At 37.2% G+C, this 21,103-nt stretch overlaps 1 long non-coding RNA gene across 1 annotated transcript in view; it reads left to right on the top strand.

Annotated features, from left to right (window-relative positions):
• Positions 1–14,477, top strand: part of LOC117196906 (uncharacterized) — a 248,940-nt gene extending 234,463 nt beyond the window's left edge. Inside the window, exon 3 of the long non-coding RNA XR_004477333.2 lies at positions 14,173–14,477. This is a non-coding gene — a long non-coding RNA (uncharacterized LOC117196906). The remainder of the gene's footprint in view (positions 1–14,172) is intronic.
• Positions 14,478–21,103: the final 6,626 nt, after the last annotated feature.

Genomic DNA, 21,103 nt, shown 5'->3' with positions numbered 1-21,103 from the left:
TGCAAGAGGGTTCCCTTTTCTCCACACCCTCTCCAGCATTTATTGTTTGTAGATTTTTTGATGATAGCCATTCTGACTACTGTGAGGTGATACCTCATTGTACTTCTCATTTTCATTTCTCTAATGATTAGTGATGTTGAGCATCTTTCATGTGTTTGTTGGCAATCTGTATATTTTCTTTGGAGAAATGTCTATTTAGGTCTTCTGCCCATTTTTGGATTGGGTTGTTTGTTTTTTTGATATTGATCTGCATGAGCTGCTTGTAAATTTTGGACATTAATCCTTTGTCCGTTGCTTCATTTGCAAATATTTTCTCCCATTCTGAGAGCTGTCTTTACATCTTGTTTATGGTTTCCTTTGCTGTGCAAAAGCTTTTAAGTTTCATTAGGTCCCATTTGTTTATTTTTGTTCTCATTTCCATTTCTCTAAGAGGTGGGTCGAAAAGGATCTTTCTGTGATTTATGTCATAGAGTGTTCTGCCTATGTTTTCCTCTAAGAGTTTTATAGTGTCTGGCCTTACATTTAGGTCTCCAGTCCATTTTGAGTTTATTTTTGTGTATGATTTTAGGGAATGTTCTAAATTCATTCTTTTACATGTAGCTGACCAGTTGTCCCAGCACCACTTTTCTTTTAAATTTTAATTTTTGAGTTTTATTTAATTATTTTTTTTTATACAGCAGGTCCTCATTAGTCATCAATATTATACACATTGGTGTATACATGTCAATCCCAATCTCCCAATTCATTACACCACCACCCCGAACCCCCGCCGCTTCCCCCCTTGGTGTCCATACGTTTGTTCTCTACATCTGTGTCTCAGTTTCTGCCCTGCAGACCGATTCATCTGTACTGTTTTTCTAGGTTCCCCATATCTGCGTTAATATACGATATTTGTTTTTCTCTTTCTGACTTACTTCACTCTGTATGACAGTGTTTAGATCCATCGACGTTTCTACAAATGACCAAATTTCGTTACTTTTTATGGCTGAGTAATGTCCCATTGTATGTACCACATCTTCTTTATCCATACATCTGTTGATGGGCATTTAGTTGCTTCCATGACATGGCTGTTCTAAATGGTGCTGCAGTGAACACTGGGGGCACATGTGTCTTTTTGAATTATGGTTTTCTCTGAGTATATGCCCAGTAGTGGGATTGCTGGATCATATGGTTATTCTATTTTTAGCTATTTAAGGAACCTCCATGCTGTTCTCCATAGTGGCTGTATCAATTTACATTCCCACCAACAGTGCAAGAAGGTTCCCTTTTCTCCACACCCTCTCCAGCATTTGTTGTTTGTTCATTTTCTGATGATGCCCATTCTAGGTGATGTGAGGTGATACCTCATTGTAGTTTTGATTTGCATTTCTCTAATAACTGTGATGTTGAGCAGCTTTTCATGTGCTTCTTGGCCATCTGTATGTCTTCTTTGGAGAAAGGTCTATTTAGGTCTTTTGCCCATTTTTGGATTGGGTTGTTTGTTTTCTTAGTATTGAGCTGCATGAGCTGTTTATATATTTAGGAGATTAATCCTTTGTCCGTTGATTCGTTTGCAAGTATTTTTCCCATTCTGAGGGTTGTCTTTGTGTCTCGTTTATGGTTTCCTTTGCTGTGTAAAAGCTTTGAAGTTTCATAGGTCCCATTTGTTTATTTTTGTTTTTATTTCCATTACTCTAAGAGGTGGATCAAAAAAGATGTTTCTGTGATTTATGTCAAAGACTGTTCCTCCTATGTTTTCCTCTAAGAGTTGTATATTGTCCATTCTTACATTTAGGTCTCCAGTCCATTTTGAGTTTATTTTTGTGTATGGTGTTAGGGAGTGTTTTAATTTCATTCTTTTACATGTAGCTGTCCAGTTTTCCCAGCACCACTTATTGAAGAGGCTGTCTTTTCTCCATTGTATATCCTTGCCTCCTTTGTCATAGATTAGTTGACCATAGGTGCGTGGGTTTATCTCTGGGCTTTCTATCTTCTTCCATTGATCTATGTTTCTGTTTTTGTGCCAGTACCATATTGTCTTGATTACTGTATCTTTGTAGTATAGTCTGAAGTCAGGGAGTCTGATTCCTCCAGCTCTGTTTTTTTTCCCTCAAGACTGCTTTGGCTATTTGGGGTCTTTTGTGTCTCCATACAAATTTTAAGATTTTTTTGTTCTTGTTCTGTAAAAAAAAATGCCATTGGTAATTTGATAGGGATTGTACTGAATCTGTAGATTGCTTTGGGTCGTATAGTCATTTTCACAATATTGATTCTTCCAATACAAGAACATGGTATATCTCTCCATCTGTTGGTATCATCTTTAATTTTTCATCAGTGTCTAATAGTTTTCTGCATAGAGGTCTTTCGTCTCCCTAGGTAGGTTTATTCCTAGGTATTTTATTCTTTTTGTTGCAGTGGTAAATGGGAGTGTTTCCCTAATTTCTCTTTCAGATTTTTCATCATTCGTGTATAGGAATGCAAGAGATTTCTGTGCATTGATTTTGTATCCTGCAAGTTTACCAAATTCATTGATTAGCTCTAGTAGTTTTCTGGTAGCATCTTTAGGATTCTCTATGTATGGTATCATGTTAACTGCAAACAGTGACAGTTTTACTTCTTCTTTTCCAATTGGTATTCCTGTCATTTCTTTTTCTCCTTTGATTGCCATGGCTAGGACTTCCACAACTGTGTTGAATAATAGTGGTGAGAGTGGACAACCTTGTCTCGTTCCTGCTCTTAGAAGAGATGGTTTCAGTTTTTCACCATTGAGAATGATGTTTGCTGTGTGTTTGTCGTATATGGCCTTTATTACATTGAGGTAGGTTCCCTCTATGCCCACTTTTTGGAGAGTTTTTATCATAAATGGGTGTTGAATTTTGTCAGAAGGTTTTTCTGTATCTATTGAGATGGTCATATGGTTTTTATTCTTCAGTTTGTTAATGTGGTTTATCACATTGATTGATTTACGTATATTGAAGAATCTTTGCACCCCTGGGATAAATCCCACTTCGTCATGGTGTATGATCCTTTTAATGGCAGCACCACTTACTGACGAGGCTTTATTTTCTCAATTGTATATTCTTGCCTCCTTTATCAAAAGTAAGGTGACCAGATGAGCATGGGTTTTTGTCTGTGCTTTCTATCCTGTTCCGTTGATCTATGTTTCTGTTTTTGTGCCGGTACCATATTGTCTTGATTACTGTAGCTTTCTAGTATAGTCTGAAGTCAGGGAGTCTGATTCCTCCAGTTCCGTTTTTCTTTCTCAAGATTGCTTTGGCTGTTCAGGGTCTTTGTGTTTCTATACAGATTGTGAAATTTTCGGTTCAAGTTCTACAAAAAATGCCATTGGTAAATTGATAGGGATTTCACTGAATCTGTAGATTGCTTTGGGTAGTATAGTTCTTCTCACAATGTTGATTCTTCCAATCCAAGAACATGGTTTATCTCTCCATCTTTTGTATCATCCTTAATTTCTTTCATCAGTGTCTTATCGTTTTCTGCATACAGGTCTTTTTTCTCCTTAGATAGGTTTATTCCTAGGTATTTTATTCTTTTTGTTACAGTGGTTAATGGGAGTGTTTCCTTAATTTCTCTTTCATATTTTTCATCATTGGTGTATAGGAATTCTGTGAGATTTCTGCTACTTTCTGTAGGAAAGAATTCTGTGAGAATTCTGCTACTTTCTGAAATTCATTGATTACCTCTAGTAGTTTTCTGTTAGCATCTTTAGGATTCTCTATGTACAGTATCATGTCATCTGCAAACAGTGACAGTTTTAGTTCTTCTTTTCCAATTTGGATTCCTTTTATTTCTTTTTCTTCTCTGATTGCTGTGACTAAAGCTTCCAAAACAATGTTCAGTAATAGTAGTAAGAGTAGGCAACCTTGTATTGTTCCTGATGTAAGTGGAAATGGTTTTGGTGTTTTCACCATTGAGGATGATGTTTGCTTTGGGTTGGTCATGCATGGCCTTTATTATGTTGAGATAAGTTCCCTCTATGCCTACTTTCTGGAGGGTTTTTATTATAAATAGGTGTTGAATTTTGTCAAAAGCTTTTTCTGCATCTATTGAGATGATCATATGGTTTTTATCCCTCAGTTTGTAATAATGGTGTATCACATTGATTGATTTTTGTATATTGAAGAATTCTTGCATTCCTGGTATAAACCCCAGTTGATCATGATGTATGATGCCTTTAATTTGCTGTTGGATTCTGTTTCCTAGTATTTTGTTGAGGATTTTTGCATGTATATTCATCAGTGATATTGGCCTGTAGTTTTCTTTCTGTTTTGACATCTTTGTCTGGTCTTGGTATCAGGGTGAGGGTGGTCTTGTAGAATGAATTTGGGAGTGTTCTTCCCTCTGCTATATTTTGGAAGATTTTGAGAAATATAGGCATTAGCTCTTCTCTAAATGTTTGATAGAATTCACCTGTGAAGCCATCTGATCCTGGGCTTTTGTTTGTTGGAAGATTTTTAATCACGGTTTCAATTTCAGTGCTTGTGATTGTCTGTTTATATTTTCTGTTTCTTCCTGGTTCAGTCTCAGAAGGTTATGCTTTTCTAAGCATGTGTCCATTTCTTTCAGGTTGTCCAGTTTATTGGCATAGAGTTGCTTGTAGTAATCTCGCATGTTCCCTTGTATTTCTGCAGTGTCAGTTGTTTCTTCTCCTTTTTCATTTCTAATTCTATTGATTTGAGCCTACTCCCTTTTTTTCTTGATGATTCTGGCTAATGGTTTATCAATTTTGTTTATCTTCTCAAAGAACCAGCTTTTAGTTTTATTGATCTTTGCTATTGTTTCCTTCCTTTCTTTTTATTTATTTCTGATGAGATCTTTTTCATTTCTTTCCTTCTGCTAAGCTTGGGGTTGTTTTGTTCTTCTTTCTCTAATTGCTTTAGGTGTAAGGTTACATTGTTTATTTGAGATGTTTATTGTTTCTTGAGGTAAGATTATATTGCTATAAACTTGACTCTTTTTTTTTTACGTTTGTTCATTTTCTTTTTTAACATCTTTGTTGGAGTATAATTGCTTTACAATGGTGTGTTAGTTTCTGCTTTATGACAAAGTGAATCAGTTATACATATACATATGTTCACATATCTCTTCACTCTTGCATCTCCCTCCCTCCCACCCTCCCTATCCCACCCCTCTAGGTAGTCACAAAGCACCTAGGTGATCTCTCTATGCTATGTGGCTGCTTTCCACTAGCTATCTGTTTTATGTTTGGTAGTGTATATATGTCTATGCCAGTCTCTCACTTTGTCCCAGCTTACATTAAGTAAGCTCCCTGTGTCCTCAAGTCCATTCTCTAGTAGGTCTGCCTCTTTATTCCTGTCTTGCCCCTAGGTTCTACATGACCTTTTTTTTTTTTTTTTGGTAGAATCCATATATATGTGTTAGCATACAGTATTTGTTTTTCTCTTTCTGACTTAGTTCAGTCTGTATGACAGACTCTGGGTCCATCCACCTCACTACAAATAACTCAATTTCATTTCCTTTTATAGCTGAGTAATATTCCATTGTATATATGTGCCACATCTTCTTTATCCATTCATCTGTCGATGGACACTTACGTTGCTTCCATGTGCTGGCTATTGTAAATAGAGCTGCAGTTAACATTGTGGTATATGACTCTCTTTGAATTATGGTTTTCTCAAGGTGTATGCCCAGTAGTGGGATTGCTGGGTCATGTGCTAGTTCTATTTTTGTGTTTTCTCAGGGTATATGCCCAGTAGTGGGGTTGCTGCATCATATGGTAGTTCTATTTTTAGGTTTTCTCAGGTTATATGCCCAGTAGTGGGGTTGCTGGGTCACATGGTAGTTTTATTTTTAGTTTTTGAAGGAACCTCTATACTTGTCTCCATAGTGGCTCTATCAATTTACATTCCCACCAACAGTTCAAGAGGGTTCCCTTTTCTCCAAACCCTCTACAGCATTTATTGTTTGTAGATTTTTTGATGATGGCCATTCTGACTGGTGTGAGATGATATCTCATTGTAGTTTTTATTTGCATTTCTCTAATGATTAATGATGTTGAGCATTCTTTCATGTGTTTGTTGGCAATCTGTGTCTTCTTTGGAGAAATGTCTATATAGGTCCTCTGCCCATTTTTGGATTGGGTTTGTTTTTTTGATATTGAGCTGCATGAACTGCTTGTAAATTTTGAAGATTAATCCTTTGTCAGTTCCTTCATTTGCAAATATTTTCTCCCATGCTGAGGATTGTGTTTTCTTCTTGTTTATGGTTTCCTTTGCTGTGCAAAAGCTTTTAAGTTTCATTAGGTCCCATTTGTTTATTTTTGTTTTTATTTTCATTTCTCTAGGAGGTGGGTCAAAAAGGATCTTTCTGTGATTTATGTCATAGAGTGTTTTGCCTATGTTTTCCTCTAAGAGTTTGATAGTGTCTGGCCTTACATTTAGGTTTTAATCCATTTTGAGTTTATTTTTGTGTATGGTGTTAAGGAGTGTTCTACATTCATTCTTTTACATGTATCTGTCCAGTTTTCCCTGCACCACTTATTGAAGAAGCTGTCTTTTCTCTATTGTATATTCTTGACTCCTTTATCAAAGATAAGGTGACCATATGTTCATGGGTTTATCTCTAGGCTTTCTAACTTGTTCCATTGATCTATATTTCTGTTTTTGTGCCAGTACCATAGTGTCTTGATTAGTGTAGCTTTGTAGTATAGTCTGAAGTCCAGGCGCCTGATTCCTCTAGCTCCATTTTTCTTTCTGAAGATTGCTTTTGCTATTCGGGGTCTTTTGTGTTTCCATACAAGTTGTGAAATTTTTTGTTCTATTTCTGTGCAAAATACCAGTGGTACTTTGGTAGGGATTGCATTGAATCTGTCAATTGCTTTCGGTATAAGCTTCCCTCCTAGAATTGCTCTTGCTGCATGCCATAGGTTTTGGGTCATTGTGTTGTCATTGTCATTTGTTTGTAGGTATTTTTTGATTTCCTGTTTGATTTCTTCAGTGATCTCTTGGTTATTAAGTAGTGTACTGTTTAGCCTCCATGTATTTGTATTTTTTACAGCTTTTTTCCTGTAATTGATTTCTAGTGTCATAGTGTTGTGGTCAGAAAAGATACTTGATACAATTTCAATTCTCTTAAATTTAACAAAGCTTGATTTGTTACCCAAGATATGAGCAATCCAGGAGAATGTTCCATGAGCACTTGAGAAGAAATTGTATTCTGTTGTGTTTGGATGGAATGTCTGATAAATATCAAGTAAATCATTTTGTTTAATGTATCATTTAGAGCTTGTGGTTCCTTATTTATTTCATTTTGGATGATCTGCCCATTCGTGAAAGTGGAGTGATAAAGTCCCCTACTATTATTCTGTTTCTGTTGATTTCCCTTTTATAGCTGTTATCATGTGCCTTATGTATTGAGGTGCTCCTCTGTTGGGTGCATAAATATTTATAATTGTTATATCTTCTTCTTGGATTGATCCTTTTATCATTATGTAGTGTCCTTCTTTGTCTCTTCTAATAGTCTTTAAAGTCTGTTTTGTCTGATATGAGGATTGGTACTCCAACTATCTTTTGATTTTCATTTGCATAGAATATCTTTTTCCATCCCCTCACTTTCAGTCTGTATGTGTCCCTAGGTCTGAAGTGGGTCTCCTGTAGACAGTATATGTACGGGTCTTATTTTTGTATCCATTTAGGCAGTCTATGTCTTTTTGTTGGAGCATTTAATCCATTTACATTTAAGGTAATTATCGATATGTATGTTCCTAATACCATTTTCTTAGTCATCTGGGGTTTGTTATTGTAGGTCTTTTCCTTCTCTTGTGTTTCCTGCCTAGAAAAGTTCCTTTAGCATTTGTTGTAAAGCTGGTTGGTGGTGCTGAATTCCCTTAGCATTTGCTTGTCTGTAAAGGTTTTAATTTTTCTGTCGAATCTGAAAGAAATCCTTGCTGGATAGAGTAATCTTGGTTGTAGGTTTTTCCCTTTCATCACTTTAAATATGTCCTGCCACTCCCTTCTGGCTTGCAGAGTTTCTGCTGAAAGATCAGCTGTTAACCTTATGGGGATTCCCTTGTGTGTTATTTGTTGTTTTTCCCTTGCTGCTTTTACTATTTTTTCTTTGTATTTAAATTAACTTTTGATAGTTTGAGTAATACATGTCTTTGCGTGTTTCTTCTTGGATTTATCCTGTATGGGACTCTGCGCTTCTTGGACTTAAGTATTTCCTTTCCCATACTAGGGAAGTTTTCAAGTATAGTATCTTTAAATATTTTCTCAGTTCCTTTCTTTTTCTCTTCTTTTCTGGGACCCCTGTAATTCGAATGTTGCTGTGTTCAATGTTGTCTCACTGGTCTCTGAGACTGTCCTCAATTCTTTTCATTCTTTTTTCTTTATTCTGCTCTGTGGTAATTATTTCCACTATTTTATCTTCCAGATCACTTATCCGTTCTTCTACCTCAGTTATTCTGCTATTGATTCCTTCTAGAGAATTTTTAATTTCATTTATTGTGTTGTTCATCATTGTTTGTTTACTCTTTAGTTCTTCTAGGTCCTTGTCAATTATTTCTTGTACTTTCTCCATTCTATTTCCAAGATTTTGGATCATGTTTAGTGTCATTGCTCTGAATTCTTTTTCAGGTAGACTGCCTTTTTCCTCTTCATTTGTTTGGTGTGATGGGTTTTTACCTGCTCCTTCATCTGCTGTGTGTTTCTCTGTCTTCTCATGTTCCTTAACTTACTGTGTTTGGGGTCTCCTTTTCACAGGCTGCAGGTTCTTAGTTACCATTGTTTTTGGTGTCTGCCCTCAGTGTCTAAGGTTGGTTCAGTGGGTCGTGTATGCTTCCTGGTTGAGGGGGCTAGTGCCTGTGTTCTGGTGGATGAGGCTGGATCTTGTCTTTCTGGTGGGCAGGTCTCCATCCGGTGGTGTGTTTTGGGGTGTCTGTGGCCTTATTATGATTTTAGGCAGCCTCTATGCTAATGGGTGGGGTTTTGTTCCTGTCTTGCTATTTGTTTGGCATAGGGTGTCCAGCACTGTAGCTTGCTGGTCATTGAGTGGATCTGGGTCTTGGTGTTGAGATGGAGGTCTCTTGTGGACCAATGTCCTGAACTCGGCTCTCCCACCTCAGAGGCACAGGCCTGACTCCTGGCCAGAGCTACAAGATCCTGTCATCTGCACGGCTCAGAATAGAAGGGAGAAAAAAAGAAAAAAATGAAAAATAAAAATAATAACATAAAATAAATTTATTAAAATAAAAGTAAAATATAATTATTAAAAGTAAAACAATTATAAAGTAATTTTTAAAAAAAGAAAAAGAAAGAAGAGAGCAACCAATCCAAAAAACAAATCCACCAATGATTAGAAGCGCTAAAAACTGTACTAAAAAAAAAAAACCAAAATGGGCAGTCAGAAACCTAGGACAAATGGTAAAAGCAAAGCTATACACACAAAATTACACAGAAATATATACATACACACTCACAAAAAGAGAAACAGGAAAAATATATATATATTGTTACTCCCAAACTTCACTGCCTCAATTTGGGATGATTCGTTGTCAATTCAGGTATTCCACAGATGCAGGGTACATCAAGTTCATTGTGGAGATTTAATCCGCTGCTCCTGAGGCTGCTGGGAGAAATTTCCCTTTCTCTTCTTTGTTTGCACAGCTCCTTTGGTTCAGCTTTGGATTTGGCCCCGCCTCTGAGTGTAGGTTGCCTGAGGGTGTCTGTTTTTTCCGCTCAGATGGGATGGGGTTAAAGGAGCAGCTGACTAGGGGACTCTGGCTCACTCAGGCTGGGGGTGGGGGGGAGGGGTACGGATGTAGCTGGAGCCTGTGGCAGCAGAGGCCAGCGTGACATTGCACTAGCCTGAGGCACTCCATGACTTCTCCCAGGGAAGTTGTCCCTGGATCACAGGACCCTGGCAGTGGCTGGCTGCACAGGCTCCCAGGAGGGGAGGTGTGGATAGTGAACTGTGCTTGCACACAGGCTTCTTGGTGGCCGCAGCAGCAGCCTTAGCGTCTCATGTCAGTCTGTGGGGTCCGCGCTGATAGCCACGACTCCCGCCTGTCTCTGGAGCTTGTTTAGACGGTCCTCTGAATCCCCTCTCCTCATGCACCAATAAACAAAGAGGCAAGAAAGAGTCTCTTGCCGCCTTGGCAGCTCCAGACTTTTTCCTGGACTCCCTCCGGGCTAGCTGTGGTGCACTAGCCCCCTTCAGGCTATGTTCACGCAGCCAACCCCAGTCCTCTCCCTGGGATCTGACCTCAGATCCTGAAGCCTGAACCTCAGCTCCCAGCCCCCGCCTGCCCCGGCGGGTGAGCAGACAAGCCTCTCTGGCTGGTGAGTGCTGGTCGGCACCGATCCTCTGTGCGGGAATCTCTCTGCTTTGCCTTCTGCATCCCTGTTGCTGTGCTCTCCTCCATGGATCCGAAGCTCCCCGCCCCGCCACCCCGCTGTCTCCACCAGTGAAGGGGCTTCCTTGTGGAAACTTTTCCTCCTTCACAGCTCCCTCCCAGAGGTGCAGTTACTGTCCCTATTCTTTTGTTTTTTCTTTTTTCTTTTGTCCTACCCAGGTACTTGGGGAGTTTCTTGCCTTTTGGCAGGTCTGAGGTCTTCTGCCAGCGTTCAGTAGGTGTTCTGTACTAGTTGTTCCACATGAAGATGTATTTCTGATGTATTTGTGGGGAGGAAGCCGTTCTCCACGTCTTACTCTTCCACCATCTTGAAGGTCTCCCCTCTTTTTGTTTTTGTAATTGAAACTCTATTTACAATATGGTTAGTGTTCTGGAGTCTGTTTTGTGAACTTAATATTACCGCTTTTGTGTATGGCTAGGAGTTATATTTCTCAGAATCCTCTTCCCTTATGTTTCTAGGTTGCAGTTAGCCAAGAATATAACTTGTGCATGATTTGAAAAGTGAAACTGAAGTGGAAACCACTACTCTCAGCAAGTTATATTTATCAGAGATGGTGTCAGCAGGCTCTAGCTTCTAGCTTGTCTTCCGGACTGTTGGCCTTGATAATGAACAGAGGTCTTAAGCTAATTACCAAGGGCTTGATTGTACTCTGTAGAGAGAAAACTTCCAGGATCTTTGCATGTCTTTTCTCCTCCATCTTCTTAGTGCTACCACTTTGATAGCCAGATGTGCACTGTTTCTGGGATTTTCCTGTAAGCTCTGACTTATTCACACAGACTGCTGCTGCAAGTATCATGGATAGTGACTCTCTGGTCCTTTGACATCCCCTTTTCCAGAATTCTAACTTCCTCATGTCCTCTTATATATGTGTACATTGTAATTCCTATAGCAAACTACCTATTTGCACAGTATCTTCTGTGGCTGTGGTTTCCTGAATGAGCCCTAACAGAGATTTTATGTATCAGTTCCTTGGGGGCAGAACCTTAAGGCTGTGATTCTGGAATTTGTTTTTTGATCTGATGGATTTAAAGACATTAATAGCCCCTTTGCCAGTGGTAAGTGAAACACTGGGAGTCCATGACAGTTAGTGACAAAATAGTTACTGAAATCATTACTTTTAATTATCTGGAGTCAAAGGTTTGTAGATATCTAGGCTTTATATGACCACATAGCTGCTGCCATTTAAAATTATAGTGGAAATAAAGAGCATAAGGTGTTTGGGGTTGGTTTCCTATAAGAGCACTGGAAAATTTGAAGGAGGAAAAATGATGAACTCACAGCTTTACATTTCCATCTAAAGACCAGAGTACTAGCAAATTTCTGTTTGTTCTGAAATATACCCTTATCCCCTGTTAATCACAGGTTTAATATTTATGAAACCAAACCTACATTTGTTCCTTTTGTGGTTAAATTCTTCTGTTAATTAAAATTACAGCCTTGCAGGGTCTCATGTTAAACTTAGAATATTGATCGGGGAATAGTAACATGCGGAATATGGGATTGCAGACATAAGATCACAGTAAAATTTAACACTCTAAATTCTGAAAAATCTTTTCTGTTAGTATACCCTAGCAGGAAGAGGGTAGCCAACTCCTGCCTAAATAAACTGTAATGACCACTTATAAGTAAATAAATAAATATTTGGTAGGTATAATAGGCTGAAAAATGTCCTCCAGTGATATCAGGTCTTAATCCCTGGTACCTTTAAATGTTACTTATTTGGAAGAAAGGTCTTTGTAGATATGATTAAGTTAAGAATGTTGAGATGAGGAGATAATCCAGGATAATCTGGGTGGACCCTAAATGCTATAACATGACAAATGGCCTTATAAGAGAGAGGTACAGTGAGATACCCCACCACATAGAAAGAAGAGGGGATGGTGATGTGAAGATAGAGGCAGAGATTGAAGTGGTGCAGCCACAAGGCAAGGAATGCTGTCATTCACTAGAAACTAGGAGAAGCAAGAAATGGATTCTTTTTGAGAACCTCCAGAAGGAGAAGACACCTTGATTTTGGTGATTGAAACTGATTTTAGACCTCTGGCCTCCAGAACTGTTGAGAAGTACATTTCTGTTGTTTTAATCTACCAAGTTTGCAGTCCTTTTTTTTTTTTTTTTTTTTTAATAGCAGCCTTAGGAAACTAATAGAATAGAAAATTCTGCAGTGCCTCAAGATATACTCCAGCACCTCTGTGGCTTCTAGATCTATAAGCAGACTCAGATTTTCCTAGGCTTTAGGATGTTGGGTACACAATGTCATTAGTAAGAGTTATCTTGTGCACCAAACTAATTGCAAGACTTTTACAGTTGAAGAGGCATATGTATGAGAACATATCCTAAAAGTAGAAGGAGGGGATAGAAGGATGTGATGTTGGAGTGGACTGAATTCATTAATATAACCACACTTAACTAGAAATTGTGGAGGTAATTAATTAACTTGAGAAACTTGGAGTGGATCTAGCAGTTTCTTGGATTGGTTCACTGGACTCTGGACACAAAGGTAAATTAAGTTGACGTGTCAGAATTTCCTTGATATATGGTAGAGAAAGACACACTAAGGTTTAGAGAGATTGGATGCTAGGATGTATTTACTACATATGGCCTGCTCTGCTCTTCAATCCTCTCCTGTGTCCTCCAGGTGGACACAGAATCTTTGACAAATATATTATTAAGAGGAGCATAAGCATCCTTGAAGAGCTCTGAGGTGACTGTTTCCTGAAGATCAGCAATGACAGTGGGAGAAGTTGCCACTAAAATGGGCACTCTGAATTCAGTGGGATAATGGGATCCCAGAGTGGCAGGGACCAAGTGGCAACAATTAACCTGCAGTGAAATGGTAGGCATGATTACTGTATGGATAGCAGGGTTGATACAGTTAGTCAGAATGGTTTGACCTTCAGGAATCTTTGACTTTGACTAATTGATTCAGGTGTCTCTACTACTGAAATAGATGGGTACCCTACCATATAGCCTTTTATTTGATTTGTATAAATAGACAAATTCTAAGTCTGGTAAAAAAAAAAGTTAACTTGAATTAGCACAAAATAGAGTTAAGGATCTTTAACCAATACCCCAAACTTGAACTTGTAAAGAAGTTGAGAGTCACTTGAAAATCTTTTTCTTTCTTGTATCACCCTCTCACCTAATAAAATATTAATTGATAATGATTAACCTTAAATCTCAATATGTAAGTACAGGATACTGAAGGAGAGGTATGAGCCAACTTAGTGAAGAACTATTACTCAAGTTGATTATCAAAAGGAAAGAATGGAGAGATAACCAATAAGGACCTACTGTATAGCACAGAGAACTCTACTCAATATTCTGTAATACATATATGGAAAAGAATCTGAAAAAAGAATGAATATATGTATAACTGAATCACTATGCTGTACACCTGAAAGTAACACAACACTGTAAATCAACTACACTCCAATAAAATAAAAAAAATTTAAAAAAGGAAAGAATGGGGAAAATCCAGGTAAGAAGGATGAGTCCTACTTGGAGTGGAAAAACAGACATACAGGTGGAAAAAAGACATACAGGATGTTTTGCATCTTCCTTTAAAAAGATAGCCACTGTATTTTTGGTTTTATGAATATAGTTGTACTCTTTTAGTGGAATCATAATTTTGCTACTGTTTTACTTAGAATTAGATATGATTAAAATATGTATGTGTGGATATCAAGTTGACAGGAGGTTGGACTGTGCTGGATTGTGTTTTGTCAACTTGTAGTTACTGTCCCAGTCTAAAGCTAGAAAAATATTTACCACAATTCCTTTTCCTTATTGGTTTCAGGTTGGCACTGACTGAGGGAGGAATTTGCATGAGATTGGAAGATGGAAGTATAGCAGAAGCCATTGCTCTCAGAAGGTTGATGTATAGATGCCTGGCAGTCTCCAGCTTCCAGATCATCCTCCCCACTACTAGTCTAGTTAAACAACAGTGGCCTCAAGCACTAGAGTACGCTTTCAATAGAAATGACAGCTTCCAAAGACCTCTCCATGAGCTCTCCTTTTGTGGGTCCACTTCAGCAGCCAGAAGAGTATGGCTGGAGGAATTTTCCTGCAAGCTCCGAGTTGCCCAATCAAGTCAGTGTAGAGGCTGTGATGGTGAGTAACTTTCTTTATTTCTCCAACTCCTGTCTTCCACACCTCAATTTTTCCAGCAGTAATTTCTATTTTCCCCACTATAGTTTTAACTCTCTTTTCCTGGCTTAACATTGACTGATTGATACAATTAGTATTTTAATAATATTTAATGATACCAGATTTCTTATTTATACTGCTGTGCAATGAAGTAGTCTCTCTATGGACCATCATTATCACATACTCATGAAATGCAGTGGATAATAAAACTCTGCCCTAAAAGTGGTCACTAACTAAAAGAGGAAATATATTATTAACACATATTATATCTACATTTGTATAGCTTGACTATGATTTTCTCAGTGACATCTTGCAAATATTGACTACGTCATTAATATTTGATTGATATTTGTAACTCCACTAATAAGCCTTTTACTACTCTTACAAATGCTATGGTTTCACATATTTTTCATAATTATGTAAAGGGTATGTCAGTTTGAAGGTAAAATGCCTGCTTCCAAAATTATAGATTATGACAGAATTCAATGATAGATTTTATTTATTTATGACTTCCATTCCTAATTATTTCGAATGTTTGAAATCCATTGTACCATCACCATCTGACCGTTCACTGGAAGAGTCACTAAAACAGAAAGCATTAGCTGTGTTTGCAATAAACACATAAGCAAACAAACAAGCAAGTTAAATCAGTACTTTAAAAATGTTAGAAATAACTATGCACAATAGTCTTTTCGAAATGGCCCAAAGTTATTTCTATGTTTTTCTTTTAGAAAGCAAGCAGTCTTAGTTCCTTTGCTCTTAGACAAGAAAAATCTGTTTATCTTTGATATTTTCATAACACTGGCCATATTGTATTTAATGTTATACTTTTCTAAAACTTGCTTGGACAGTAATATCTCCTACAAAGGTCATGACTTTAGAAGATGTGTGAAGTGAAGTTAGTGGCACAAAACAGTGGGTAGTAAAGCATCATACAAGTCAGTGATTAACAAGGTCAATTGCTTCATATCTATTTGTGGTTCAGCACAGCTGGAGTGAAAAAAATGATAATGTTTGACTGGCAGTGTGCAGCAGTGTAATGTGGAATAATAAGGGAGCTGAAATCATCAGTTTACAAAAACTGTTAGTCTGACTAGGCAAACACGAAAAGAAAAGGCAAGTTGTCAAAAACAAAGATGGGGAAAAATCCATGTGAGAAATACAATGATGGAATACAAAAGTGCATGCCCCATATTCCTTTAAACAGCAGACCTGGAATACTAAAGTTGGTATTAAGTTCTGATTTAAACTGGTATATTGAACTTTCTTTGAAAGTGGCAAGCTCTACTTTCTTCCATCGTCAATCCCGTGAGCAAAAATAGGACATTTATATGTTGGCAACCCGAATACAAATTTTATTTGAGAAACAGCCATAAGAGCTTTAACTACTAAATGCTATGATTATACTAGCGTTTCTTACATCATATATCTCAGGACTAATCTCAAACAGCAAGGGTTTTTGTTGTGTTTTTTGTTTTTCTCTGTAAAATGGGTTATACCAACACATGTGAACATACATAAATCCATGTAAACTTTAGGGAAATAATTGTGAGAGATGGAGATTTTTATGTAGTGTTATGTCTTGTAAAAATAGCTTCAACATTGAGAGAGAGAGATCTAGCTGTCAATTATGATGTTGCTCTGCCCTTTTCTGCAGTTTCCAAAGTCTTTGAGGATATTTATATACTCTGACTTCTTAACCATTCATTTAGCTCTGATACCCAGAGAAGCAAAGTGCCCATTGACATCAGCGAGGGGTTTACTTGCACTAACAGCTGAAATAAAGTGCCCAGGGGAAGCTTTTTTCTAAAGAAAGTATTCATAAGGTGCATGCAGTTTTTCAAGGAGTCAGAGCTACCCTGTACTTGCAATCATTTGCTCTTTGTACTTGTCTGGGGCCGCCCAATCAATTATAGGAACATTAAAATGGAGAAGTGCTCAGCTAATGGTGCATAATGTTGGAGGTGTAGCCCTCTGCTTTTGTCTTCTTTGCACATTTGCTTTTTGATGTGAGAAATCAATTAAGATGACTAGCAAAACACACCACAGACATTCTGAAGAAGTCTTTTCCTTCTCTTTTATGTGTTTGAGAGAGCTTCCCAATCATTAACTAAGTCATAGTCACTAAGCCTCTCCTATTAATTGTCTCCTTTTCACCTTTATGGGTGAGGCAATTGACTTTCATTTAGTAAAATGCATTTGTCATTTCCAGAGATGATCAGAGAATACCATGTGGGTGGGCATCTGTGCAGCTTAAGATCTCCTCTGGAAAGAGATTCCCATGTATAAATATTCACTAAAACAGGAAAGTTGTCAAAATATATTCTTTGAGTTTATACCCACAGGTTAAGCCTGGATTTCTCATCCATATTCGTAGGAATTAGAAACATTAGGACAAGTTTTCCTATCTTTAGGGAAAAAAAACCAAAAAATTTATGGTAACCCACTTATTTAGGAGAAGGGAGGATTACAATTGGGCAGAAAAGAAATGAAATGGTAACTGTTTCTATTTTCATGGAAGATTTTTATCGATTAGATATTGAATCTTGATTTTATACCTATCAAGTTAGTGTCCAGTTTAAATAAAAGAATAAAATCAATCTTATAGATAGAATAAACGACAAGACTTTAAATCAGCTGTTCACATTGTGACCAGTGTATTAGACCAATGTATTAGTGATAGCACATCTGCTAGTAGTATGTATAAAAATAAAACATGATACAATATCAAACTCATTTTACATTTCTAGTCATAATTTTTATATACTTTCATTTTATTTGTTCCTTAGCCAAACATAATTTCTTTCCAGCTCTGCAGTTTTACACTACTTTTCATGGCTTGTATAAATAGCAGCAGTGTGTAGAATGTGAGTCCTGTTTCAAATTGATTACTCCAAATATGGGTAGGTTATGGTCTCTCTCTACCTTCCTATTTACCCCATTATAAACAACTGATTTTACTATAGGAAGGTATTTTTCAATGGTTGTCCAGTAAATACCTGACACTTTACCTATAAATGATCCTTTCTCTTTGCCTTGCAATTGATTAATTATGTTTGCTGTGAAGGTATTTAAGGTATCAGGGTTGTGAAGAGAGGGGAGGGAAGGAATAAGAAAATGATTTATAAAACCTTGGACTTTGGATTTCTATCAGTTAAAGGCAGGTTGAACAAAAGAAAGTTCCCAGAGCTAGGGAAGGTCTAGTTTACTCAGTAGAGCAAAACTGAAATCAATGAAAAATTTCCTTTAAAAACAGATTTTTCATTTTGTAGTGATGTTCTGTGCATGATCTCTAGGAAGCATTTTAGATGTAGTACATTAGAAAAGGTTTTCTGTCCCCTGGGAAATAACAACCCCAGTAGAAAAAGTTACATCGTCCTTTAGTTGCTGAGATGGAGAATGTCAGACAAACCTTGTTGTTCTCGTTCTGTCTTGCAACACAAGATAGATTTCTGACAAGCTGTCATGTTGCCCAAAGGTTTGCATACCCTTCTTCCCTGTAGGTGTTGCCTTCCCCAGTGTGAACTGAAATAGGAAATATATCTAAAAACAGGATGGAGAGAATGATGTAATTAAGATTTTTCTGATCATCTATTCTTTGCTGAGGGAAGAGCTCAGTTATTTCACAGGACTCGTTTGAAATGCTTTGCAGTGTGAATCATAGCATGTGAGAAGGAGGTTCTTATCTGGAACTCTGTTGTGCTTTTTCGTAAATTTGGTCCTGGAAATTTTGGAACAGACACATGAAAGATGCTGGCTAAATGATTTGGTGGAATGTCACCTTCAACTTTTTTTTACAGTAATATATCCCTGAATAAATACTTTTGGCCTACTGAACAAATTTCTGATATTTTGCATTTTACAGCTTTTCTTTTGTCCTTTCTTTAAAAACAGCCACAGAAGACTCTTTTTGAGTATTTTCTTCTTCAAACTCATTTTAAAGAGTTAATGTTTCTTTTTATTCCACTGTTTTTAAGATTTTAGTTATCATAGCTGTGACTTGACTCTAATTGGAAAAAGAATATGTGTATAAAAGTGTAGCTATCCTGTAGTGAGCATTACCACAGAGAATGAATATCTGAGCAGAAAGAAAAAAAGGTTATACGATATGCTGTTCAGAAATGGCATTAGGGGTATTTCAGGACTGATCTGGGCGAGGGGTTTGAGGCACCTGAATGAGCCCTGTGTACTTTGGAGGCCTTCAAAGTGAAAGGCATGGAGTAGTATTTATTGATCTCTGACACTGACCTCATTCTAACCTCATCTTTCTGTGAGCTTTGCAGTCTCTAACCTGCAAAGGGAAGTATATCTCCTTTCTTGTTTTTGAAGAGTCAAATAATGGCTCTAGGAGAAATTTTTTTTTAAGATTTTATTTAAATCAGTGAGTCAGTAAAAAGCCAAAACATTTTCTTTTTCAAGTCTTAGAGTTGTGATCTTTATTTACTTTAATCAAGGTAGTTGTGTTTTAGTTGTGTTAGCTACTGTGTGAGGGAGGCTGGATGTTTGAGATCGGTCTCTCATTTCTGCTGCTGCCATTGCAGCTCGTTTGTTCCTGTGCACACCTTAGGAACTTGGAAGGTTTGCTAATTGACTGTTGCTCAGTACATTGTGTGTGTGTGTGTGTGTGTGTGTGTGTGTGTGTGTGTGTGTGTGTGTGTATACACACATACATGCTTGCATTTAAACACAAGTTGAAAATACTGAAATCAAATCTTACTCTTTTAGAGGCTTGTCAAGTGGACAAAAAGTGAAAATGTAAGTTGTATGAATTACTAGTCTGTGTGTACTTTGTAAAAATATTGTCTTAGACATGTACCTTTGTGTACTCTGTTTAAGAAAAGGGTACATTTATTAGATGATAGCACTGTATAGGCTGAGAACATGATCTTGCACATATACATTATCATTCATTGTCCTTCTGGACAAACTTATCAAATAATATATGTCTTCAAACCGCCCCCCCCAGCCCCTTTTAGCTTGGCAAACCCATCTTATGGTTTCTTATGCATGGTGAATCACTCTGCACCTGAATATGGTATTTCTTAGAAATATGTGGAGAAACTTTTTATTTTAGGAAGGTCCTGTGATTTAGGACTCAAGGTCAGTGGAAATGCTATCACTCACTTATACTTCCAGGGGCTTTATACTTTGCATTGTGGTCTTCGCAGACATGATTTTCTAGTGGTAGGCCATGCAGATACCTTCCTCATTTTCTAGATGAGGAAACAGAGACTCAGGAGCAAATGGCTGACATGATAGCATCAGGACCAGTTATCAGGTGTCCTGGCAACAAGTCAGTGTCTAGCTCTGAAGAGCTTCCTGGTTATTTTTGCTCAAGTAACTGAGTAGAAATGAACTATTCTTATTTTCTAAAACAAACAACAAACTAAAAAAATAAGACCTATAAGAAAGACTTGGGGGAATCGGCCTGAGGAATAATTGCTAGAAGTTGAAGTTAATACAGAAATGAAAATATACACTAACACTTTAATGTTCCCAGTATCTTTTTATGCCAGAAGTCCTTACCATTATCAGTGATTAATTGGATAAATAAAATGAGTACAAATGTTTGCATTTGACCCTATTGGAAACTGAAAATCCTTTCCAAATCCAAATGGCTGATAATAGTGAACAAATAAAATTTCAAATCCCTCAGAAAGCTTAAGTTGGGTTTTGAAGGCAGAAGCATTTCCCCCATAATGAAATTAGTAGTTTCATTTATAATTTACTAATTACATTGCATTTCTCTACGTAAATAGACAAAGAGTTAATACAAATAAAGATTGCCTTCAAGCTTTACTGAATATTAGAATAGCTTTTGATGAAGAATATTGAATGAAAATACAGTATAAAGTTTAGTACATAAACTAAACTATAAAAAAAATAGGATATAATAATAGGTAAAACAATATATGTCTTCATTTGAAGTGACAAATAAATTACAGCAGCAGTAGCCCATATTTAAATATCTTTTTCTTATAATTAAAAAACTCAGCAAAAAAATAAAAACTCATTATTGCTTACAAATATATGTGATTCCAAATATTATACACATCCTAAAAAAATAAATAAAAATAGTCTTTATAGTCAATGCCAAAAGTAAATGACGGCTTAGAGTTAGTGACTAAAATAATCTAAAGGCTCTCTGTATTTGTAAGGAACCTCAGGATCTTATAATTTATTAAATTGTTCCACAGTCAAGAATGACCTTCATAAAACTCCTTAAGCTAAATCCAGTGATGTTAGGTTCCTGGTAAGAATTTCCAGCAGTGACAGCCAATATTCTACTGTTTTCTTGATTCCATTATTTCAATAAATTTATTTTAAAAGATCATATTAACCAAACTGTAAAATATTTAAATGTCTTTCCTTGTGGAAACATTGAATTTTAGTGACCAAGAACCAAGTTTGGTTTTTTTTTTGTTTGTTTTTGCGGTATCCGGGCCTCTCACTGTTGTGGCCTCTCCCGTTGCGGAGCACAGGCTCCGGACACGCAGCCTCAGCGGCCATGGCTCACGGGCCCAGCCGCTCCGCGGCATGTGGGATCTTCCCGGACCAGGGCACGAACCCGTGTCCCCTGC

This window comes from Orcinus orca, chromosome 11, assembly GCF_937001465.1.
Source record: "Orcinus orca chromosome 11, mOrcOrc1.1, whole genome shotgun sequence".
NCBI lineage: Eukaryota > Metazoa > Chordata > Mammalia > Artiodactyla > Delphinidae > Orcinus > Orcinus orca.
This window is presented reverse-complemented; position numbering and strand designations above follow the sequence as displayed.